Consider the following 8,389-nt stretch of genomic DNA (forward strand, 5'->3'; position numbering starts at 1 on the left):
CTCATGAGGTGGTTTTTCAGACTTATCGTAATGGAGGTATATGGTAAAAGCGTCACGGAAACACTTTTTTTCCGCATTTACACGTCAGTGGATGTGACGTACGGGGTCACGTGACCAGCTCACTTCAAGTGAAAATGGTGCATTATGATTGGATGGAGGTGGAGACGGATTTTTGTTTTTTTGTAATTGGCGAGAAAACAAACATTCTGGACAGCAAACAAACGTAAACAAACAAAGGCAAACGTAACTCTCATAAATCTCGCGGGACGAGATTTTACGAGAATTATGGTTTATGTGCTTCACACCATTCAATGGAAGCACCTGCAAATTGCATTTGTACTTTGTCGAAATTTCAGAAATATCTCTTTTATTTTGCGAAAAAAACTGTCATGGAAACGCAGCTACTGTCAGACATCTGCGGCCCCGCACGCCGACTGGGCTGTTGAGCAGAGGCAGAAGGAATTCCTCATTCACCCGGAGCAGCGTGTCAAGTGAGCAGATCACTTAGGTGTTTTTGCGAGGCTACCATGTGTGTGTGCGTGTGTGCGTGTGAGAGAGAGACCCCCCTGAGCTCAGGAGATTTTTTTTTTCTTTTTCGAAAATATCTTTTCACTCGCAAGAGGTGAGCGCGAGCTCAAGCATTGTGTGTCCTGGCATGAGCTTGACCTTTAAGACCCCGGCGGTGCCCTTGAGAGCGGTTCGGCGAGGCCCTTCCCGCGGCGAAGAGAGCAGCGGCGCCGGTTGGCGGCGGCGGATAAGATCAACTGCCAGGCCGCTCTTGACGAACACAAAGGTACTTCCTCCCCCACTCCTCCCCCACACACACCCTCCCCCACCTCCACTGCTGAGCCCTCGTCACAAAAATAGAAAGCCTAAGCAGAGGAAGGTGGAGGTAGCGAGTGGCTCGGATGCTGGGAGGTGAGAGAGAGAGGGGATAGCAGTTGGGCACGCGAGGAAAGCAAGAGAAAAAAAAACAACAGAAAGAGCCCAGAGTGACGGGCCGGTGTGTGTGGGCGAACCTGTCAGGGAGCTGCGGAGGCAGAAGGGAGGTGTTGTTAGCAGAAACAGCCTCCCGCAAAAGAAGCTGTGGCAACCTTTGTCCTCCTGCGCGCAACAGAAACAGGGTTGAGGTCACGTGAGCTGCAAACTTAATAATAATAAGGGCCTCGCCCCGTTTTACAACTAAGACGAGAAGAAGGAGGAGCTGCTTTAGATGGAGAACGTGATCTGGGCCTCTTGTCTGTACATACAGGAGTAATTTGAAATTTCTACTTGTCTACCCGATTATCACTAAACTATCTTGCTTTCTATCTCTATCTTATACTATACGACCTTGCTCACCACCTACTACTATATATCTCTCTCACATTCAGGGTGGGAGTGAGTTAGAAGGAGGAGGGGGGTGGATAGTGACAGTGACAGAGTGGGGAGGTGCAGGTAAAGAGGAAGTGATTAATTATTAATTATTAATTATTTATCTTATTTTTATTTTTTTTTTACTCCCATGGGTTCGACTCCCGCTCAGGGCATTGAACACCACACACAACAAAGAGCCAAATGTGTGAGCAAGTGATCTGTGATCTGTGTTTGCTGAATCACAATGTTCAACTTGTCAGTTTTACTTCACAAGTGCTGTGCAATCATCCAAGTTTTACGTTTCAAATCCTCGAACTTCACATCACAGCCACAGATTTCTTTCGCCCGCTGGGCCGCTGGCTGACGACTCTGAGACTGATGAGTCAATCCTCGGCCTTCGGCCTTTCGGCTGCCCCTGCCGCAAACGACCTTGACCTTCCTGCTCCGCTTCACGGCCGGATCCACGCCGTTACTATTTCTATTTCTCGCCAAATGCTTTCCCCGCGTTTCCTCTTCTTCGCATGCGGACACGACCGTGCCGTCGCTGCTCCGCCTCAGCTCTGGTCGGCAGACGAGGGCACAGATCCTATGCAGTGCGCTCAGGCAGACGCCTGATTCATCCCGCGGCGAGCGGATGCACTTGGTGCGATTCATACCCGATGTCTCTGAATAATGGAGAACCAAAGTGAGAAGTATTAAATGAAGCAAAAAAGAGACGCCTTTCTTTTTCTCTCCCGCCATGATAGCACCTCCCTGCTTGGGTGGTGGTGGCAGGCGGGGATTATGAGGAGGCACCTTCCTGCATGAGTGGCTCCGCCGCCATGGGAGGGGGCGGAGAGGGGGGAGTGGGGAGGGTGTGTTGGGGGGCGGCGACCGCGACCACGAGTGTCAGCTCTTAAAAGAGCATCTCTTTCCCGCCGGCTCGACGGATAACGCTGCTGCGCATCAAGGAGCGGGAGAGGCCATCCATCACGGCCCCCGCGAGCTGATTGGCTGTCCCTCCGGTGCCGGAGGCGGGCATCTGGAGAGATGGGGGGGGTTTGTGGGGGGTCTGGTGGGCGGTTGTTTATCTGGCCGGCAGGTACGTGGGAACCCGGCAGGAACATCTTGCGGGCTGAAGGCCGCGAAGACGTTAGCTTGCAGTCGACAGGTGGGTGGGGGTGGGGTGGCGGAGGGTGGAGGAGGGTGAGGGGGTGGAGCCTAATCCATGCCTGCTTCCAATGCCCGCCGACACCCCACCGAGGGTACGTGAGGTTTAAAACCAGATCTGTACACCATTCAAGATGCAAGATTGTTTATTTGTCATTGTGAAATTTTCTTTTGAGGCAGTTTTCGGCTGAAAAACACAGAACAGGTGCTACACGATCTTAGCGAAAAGGCCGAGAAGCGATTGAATTGAAAAACAGCGCAGCGCGGAGGGCGAAATTATTACTATGTGCATAAATGCGAAAAATAAATAAAAGGTTTTGGCCCTGCGCAAATCCGTAAGGCAATCTAGCTGCTCTCTCACTAGCCAGAGTTCGACCTGGTCAACTCCTCCTGCTTGTCATGCGGGGGCCGTGTTGAGAAAAAAAAAATTAAAACAAAAAGAAATCACACATACACACACACACACACACACACACACACAAGGACATAAGTCACGCGCACACCCTTGTTGTTTTCCAGCCACATCTTCCAGGAATCGGGAGCTGCAGGTGTTGAACACTCCCAGCCCCTCGGAGAGTCGTTACTGTTACAAATAATCCCACTGCGGTGTCCTGCGCAACAATCGTGATAATAGCAATACTAAACACACACGCACACCCACACGCACACACACACACACACACACACACACACACACACACAGACACACACACGCTGATCTCGATATCTGCCCTGCTTGTTGCTCCGCCTTCTGAACCGACGGCAGAAATGAAAACGTTTCTGTGTGTGGCCTTGGCCTTGGTGTGTGTGTGTGTGTGTGTGTGTGTGTGGGTGGGTGGGTGGGTGGGTGGGGGGGTGGTGCCTTGCTTACACTGGCGCCGTGTGTTTACTCCACTCCTCGCTTGTGCCCCTTGTGGCCTGATGGTGTTTTGTCTCGGGGGGAATGGGAAAAAAAAAACTGTAGCTCCAGATTTCTCTTCCCCTCCTTTCGCTCCGGCTATTTTCAGACCCCTGCGTTTCATCTCCCCTTGCGATGGTGGTGGAGGGAGTTTCAACCGTGACATCTGTCTCGCAGAACCTCTGAAGGAAGCAACTCTGCGATTGGCCGGCTTCGTTTAGGCAGTGGCAGCGGCTAGTCGCCTTTCTAAAGACTCCCCCCGGGGGGAAGCAGGGAAGAAGAAGAAAAACAGCCTCGCTGCTATTGCTGCCGCTGCTGCTGCTAACGATTAGCGTAGCAGAGCAAGGTGCTCGAGCGCTCGCCTCAAAAAAAAGTGCCGCAAATCCATTTTCCGGCGTGACACCACCACCCAGGGCTCACCATTGTGCACGCCGGGTTTTTGATGTAGGATGCTGGAGGAGGAAGTGGAAGTGGAAGTGGAAGTAGAAGTGGAAGCAGGGGCCGGTAAGTTGGCGGCTTCAGCATGGATGTATTATAAGAACTGGATACCAAACTGGCAGTATGCCGGTGCGCTGATTTCTCCCAGTGGCCAGACAAGGTACTGCAGCAAAACATCCCATAGCCCCAAAAAGCATTTTTCCCATAGACCACAATGCAAAAATAAATGCCTTTAAAAAGACTGTGACCTGAAACGAGATTTTTCACTTATGGTCTTTTAGTCTTTTAGTTTAAAAAAAAAAATAAAGAGGCCAGAAAATCACCAGGAAATAGTTTATTCTCAGCGTGACATCACGATGTTGGACGTGCTGCTGTCTCAGCACATCCGATTGGCCTCCTGATGTGTCTGAAAGTGACGTTCTCCAGGGTCGTTCTGATTGGCCAATAGATCATGTGAGTTACACAGGCATGATGGGGAGTGACACTACTGCGCATGCTCTATGGCCCCATTCATGCGGAAGTCAAAAACTTTATCGGCATGTGCGCTGGGTGGGAAACTTCATTGAAATGAATGGGTCGCCATCTCGGAGTCTAGTGGCGTTTGCTTGAGTGACGTCAGAAGAGTTGCGCTAGGCTGTGAATGCAATGCATTATCGTTGCACACACGCACAACCAGTGTCGGTTAGTAAGGAGCTACTAGAAACGTTGTCACTTCACATAATTACAAGGTAAAGTTAATTGTAATCAGTTGCATTACTAGAAAAAATGGCAATTTAATTACAGTTACTTGTGGAATTATTCATGATTACAATTTTAAAATCTTCTGACCAATTTTTGCTAAAAGGCTGGCCTTAATGTGAAGTATATATATTTTTGTTGCTATGCATGGTTTTTCTGCTCTGTTCTATTCCACCGAGATACTATTCTGATGCCAATTGGTCATTCACAGTCAAGTTCGGAATTGCATCACCCCCTACGACCTGCCTGTCATTTGAATTGTCTCTGTCTGGAGCGTAGTCGTTTGAACGTTCATTCAAAATTTAGAAAGATAATTGAAATGTAATCGAATGTAGTTAGTTACATTACTTTGATAAAGTAACTGAAAGTTACACTACGATCAAACCTTCAATAGGGTAACTCGTAATTGTAACCAGTTACATTGGCAAAGTGATCTTCCCAACGTTGCGCACAACAAGCTAATCAAGCTACTTAACAACCAGCTAGTTAACAAGACAAACAGAAGTCTCAACCAATCACCTTTCTGAGCTTCTGATCTATTGGATGCTTCCCTCGCATTGTCACTTTGACAGACAGTAGGCATAAAAACTAGAGCGAGGGAAGGGAGCTGGGCTTCAATCTAATTATACGGCGGAAAACATTCTCGCATTTTGGTATTTGGACACTTTTTTCAGATCTTTTTATTTGCAGACACGGCATCGCTCAGCACACAGGGAGAATTGTGGCAGCTTTTTCTTCTTCTCTTACTTTGTAAACAAGCATGGAACTAATTTCATTCAGGCCATGGTGATTATTTAACTATTTATTTATTTGTTTGTTCCACACCCCCCTCCCCCCACCCCCATGCCTCCCCATCTTCCCCAAAGAAACCATTCAATTATTTGGCAGACGGACGGCTTGCTCAGAAGTGCGGGGCGATCCGGGGCTCACAATAACGCCAAAGTGATAATTTGAAGAGTGAAGTTATGAGGGCTTTTTTCAATTACTGGCCGAGGCTCAGGCATCTGAACGGGATCCGGCGTTCACATCGTTTATCCCCGTTGTTATTTTCTCTCCCCGGCTTTCTTCCCCGTCTAATGACAGCGATGGCTCGTCGCGACAGGCGCAGCTGTTTGCTGAAATCTCGCCCTCAGCTGCGTTTCTTTGAAGCCAGCCGACGTTTTTCTTTTTTCTTTTTTTAAATTTGATTACTGCCTTTCATGAAACACGACTTTGTTTTTTTTTTGCTTCCCTATAATGGACGGGTCTCGTTCAAATAATACGCGGCTTGGCAAGTCGACAGGGTGTGACAGATTGGGAGTGAAGAATCGTCGACATGGAGCAGATGCAGAAGCCTCAGGATGTTTTTTTTTTTTTTTATTTGTTTTTGTTTTTTTATTGTCCAAATCCTGACAACCTGTCAAACGTGACCGCAGCACTAACATCCTTCCGGCGCTTGACTTGTGATTGACAGATATATTTTTTCCCCTATCCCATTATTGTTACCTCCTGATTAAGGTTTCGCTGAAGTTTTTGATCTGTTTTTAGGAACTGGGTTGTGTTTAAAAAAAAGAAGGAAAATCATCATCTATCCAGAGGTGCGAAATAACAAAGAACGAATACTGTGTTACTGCACTTGAGTAGATTTTTTGAAGTGCTTGTACTGTACTTGATACATGATATTAATATTAAGTAAGTCATAATATATCTTTTCAGCGGTAAAGACTCATTTTAATAAAGACCTAAATACCAGTGGGGATTCAAAGACACAATTTCTTTTGTAACTTTGCTTTGGTTCATTTTTCAGATTTCAGGATTATGCATTTTTATTTTATTTTATTTTTTTAAAGTGACTTCCTGTGCTGCATTGAGTTGGGAAAATTCATTCAATTATGCACTTTAAACTCCAGTTCCGGGTGCTGCGGGGGAATTTAAGCTGTTGTAAAAAAAAAAGAAAAAAAGCCTTTCACCTAAGCTCACCAAACCCGTTTAGTCTGCGGTTTCGAGCAGCCAAAATGAGGCCCGCGCTCGGCCGGTGGGCGGGCGATGCCAGCTCGCCAGAGCGCCGCCTTCCAATTTGGCTTGGACTCCGGAGATGAACGGTCGGGGGACCAGTTGGCGACGACGCCTAATGCACCTAATGAGGAGGTGGCGCGAAGACCGAGCAGGTTTCGTATGTGGCATTCATTACAGTCATTAATTCACGTTTGGGCTCATGAGTCCTTATTAGCTGCACGATGCGCTAAAAAGGGGCCTGTCCCAAAAATGTCATACTAAAATGCAAAAATGCTAAACTACGCATGTGCTAAATGCTTCATAATTTAAGTGTGCGAGCCCAGGCAATGTTTTTGTTTAACTTAAATGATTAAACGTTCTTTTGCTTTCCTGTTTTTTTATTGTGGTGTGTGGTGGTTAGCAGCAGTGCGCGGTTCGCAACATCACTTGCAAGCGCCGAAGCCAGCGCGCCACAAAATAAGAGTGCTCCTATAGCCAAACCTCACGTTTGATTGAAAGTGTGCTGATGCAGTTGAAGTGGTCCCCACCCCCCCACAGTCGGGCCGCTGGGACGTGATTCTTTTATGGTGCCCACGATTGCGCTCTGTTCAACAAAGCTGGATTTGCTCGTTAATAAGTCGACTGCAGACTACAAGGAGATTCCTGGAATATTTCAGAAGAGTGGAGTGCAAAAACCGCCAGAGCCGAAATTTGTAAAGTGACTAATCCGTGACTAAGGGGCCGTTTACACAAATCCAGAGATTCACTAAAGCCGCACGTTTTCGAAACCGCACTCGGAAAAAAAACTAGTTAACATGAAGCCGTATTAAAAAAAAAAATCCTGTTTACGCGAACACGCTGGAAATGACTGGAAACGATGTAGTACCTATGCCCGGCCTGGTGTGGCGCCACAAGTTTACTCCCTGAAGGCGGAAAAAGAAGAAGAACACCTGAAGCACGTCGTGTTTAAAGAAGCAGCTTACAACAGAAAGCTTGCTAACAACAAGCAATACAGAGAACAGAAGGAAAGATCGCTCATGAAAAGACAGTGTGGATAAACAACAGTGTTGAACTTCTGCTTCCAGATACTTCAAAACACAAACACTTGAAAGGTACAAGTTAAGGTTGACTGGGAGTCGTGCCAGTAAAAGTTCGCTAACATTTTTGTCACTTAGGTTTTCTGCCTCAGTGTCCCAGTCCGCCGACCCAAGAGAAAATAAAGAAAAAGAAAACAGGTCTGCAAATCACTTTCGTTGTGTTTATTTTCACTTTGCACACAATCCCTGATCGATCCACAAGCACCGTGTGTTCTTGTTCACTATTGCCTGTGGTAACAAGTCCGCTGCCTGACGCGGTTGTTGTTGTTACGAGTGGTCGTTGGTGGTCGCAGGGCGGAGGGTGGGGTTTCCAGGGTTTCCAGGTGTGACATCAGCATTTCCGAAAAAGATCGTTTTCGGTGTTGTGATGAATCCGGCCAGGCAGCATTTTCAAAAATATCCACTTTGAGGAGCGTTATTGAAAAACTGCCGTTTCGGTTTGTGCGTCTTCAGGGAAATTATTGTCTTCGTGCAAGGCTGAACTGCAGAAATATTTGTGCGGTTTCAGTGAATCCCGTATTTGTGTAAACGGCCCCTTAAAAGGTTGTTTCTCCTCTCAACAAGCTCAGTAAAAATCAGGAAAGCGATTAATGCTGACGCCTGCTTTAGAACATTCCAAACTCAGGACGTCAGCCTTTGGCTGAGACGCTTTCTTATTCTGAGCCTCTAATGAAGGTCTGCTGCCACTGATGGTTGTCTGCTGACTGCTGATTCTCATCAACAACTCTGGTCTATACTT

Source organism: Nelusetta ayraudi, unplaced genomic scaffold (genome assembly GCF_046127955.1).
Source record: "Nelusetta ayraudi isolate G7.1 ecotype Tasmania unplaced genomic scaffold, CSIRO-AGI_Nayr_v1 ptg000006l, whole genome shotgun sequence".
NCBI lineage: Eukaryota > Metazoa > Chordata > Actinopteri > Tetraodontiformes > Monacanthidae > Nelusetta > Nelusetta ayraudi.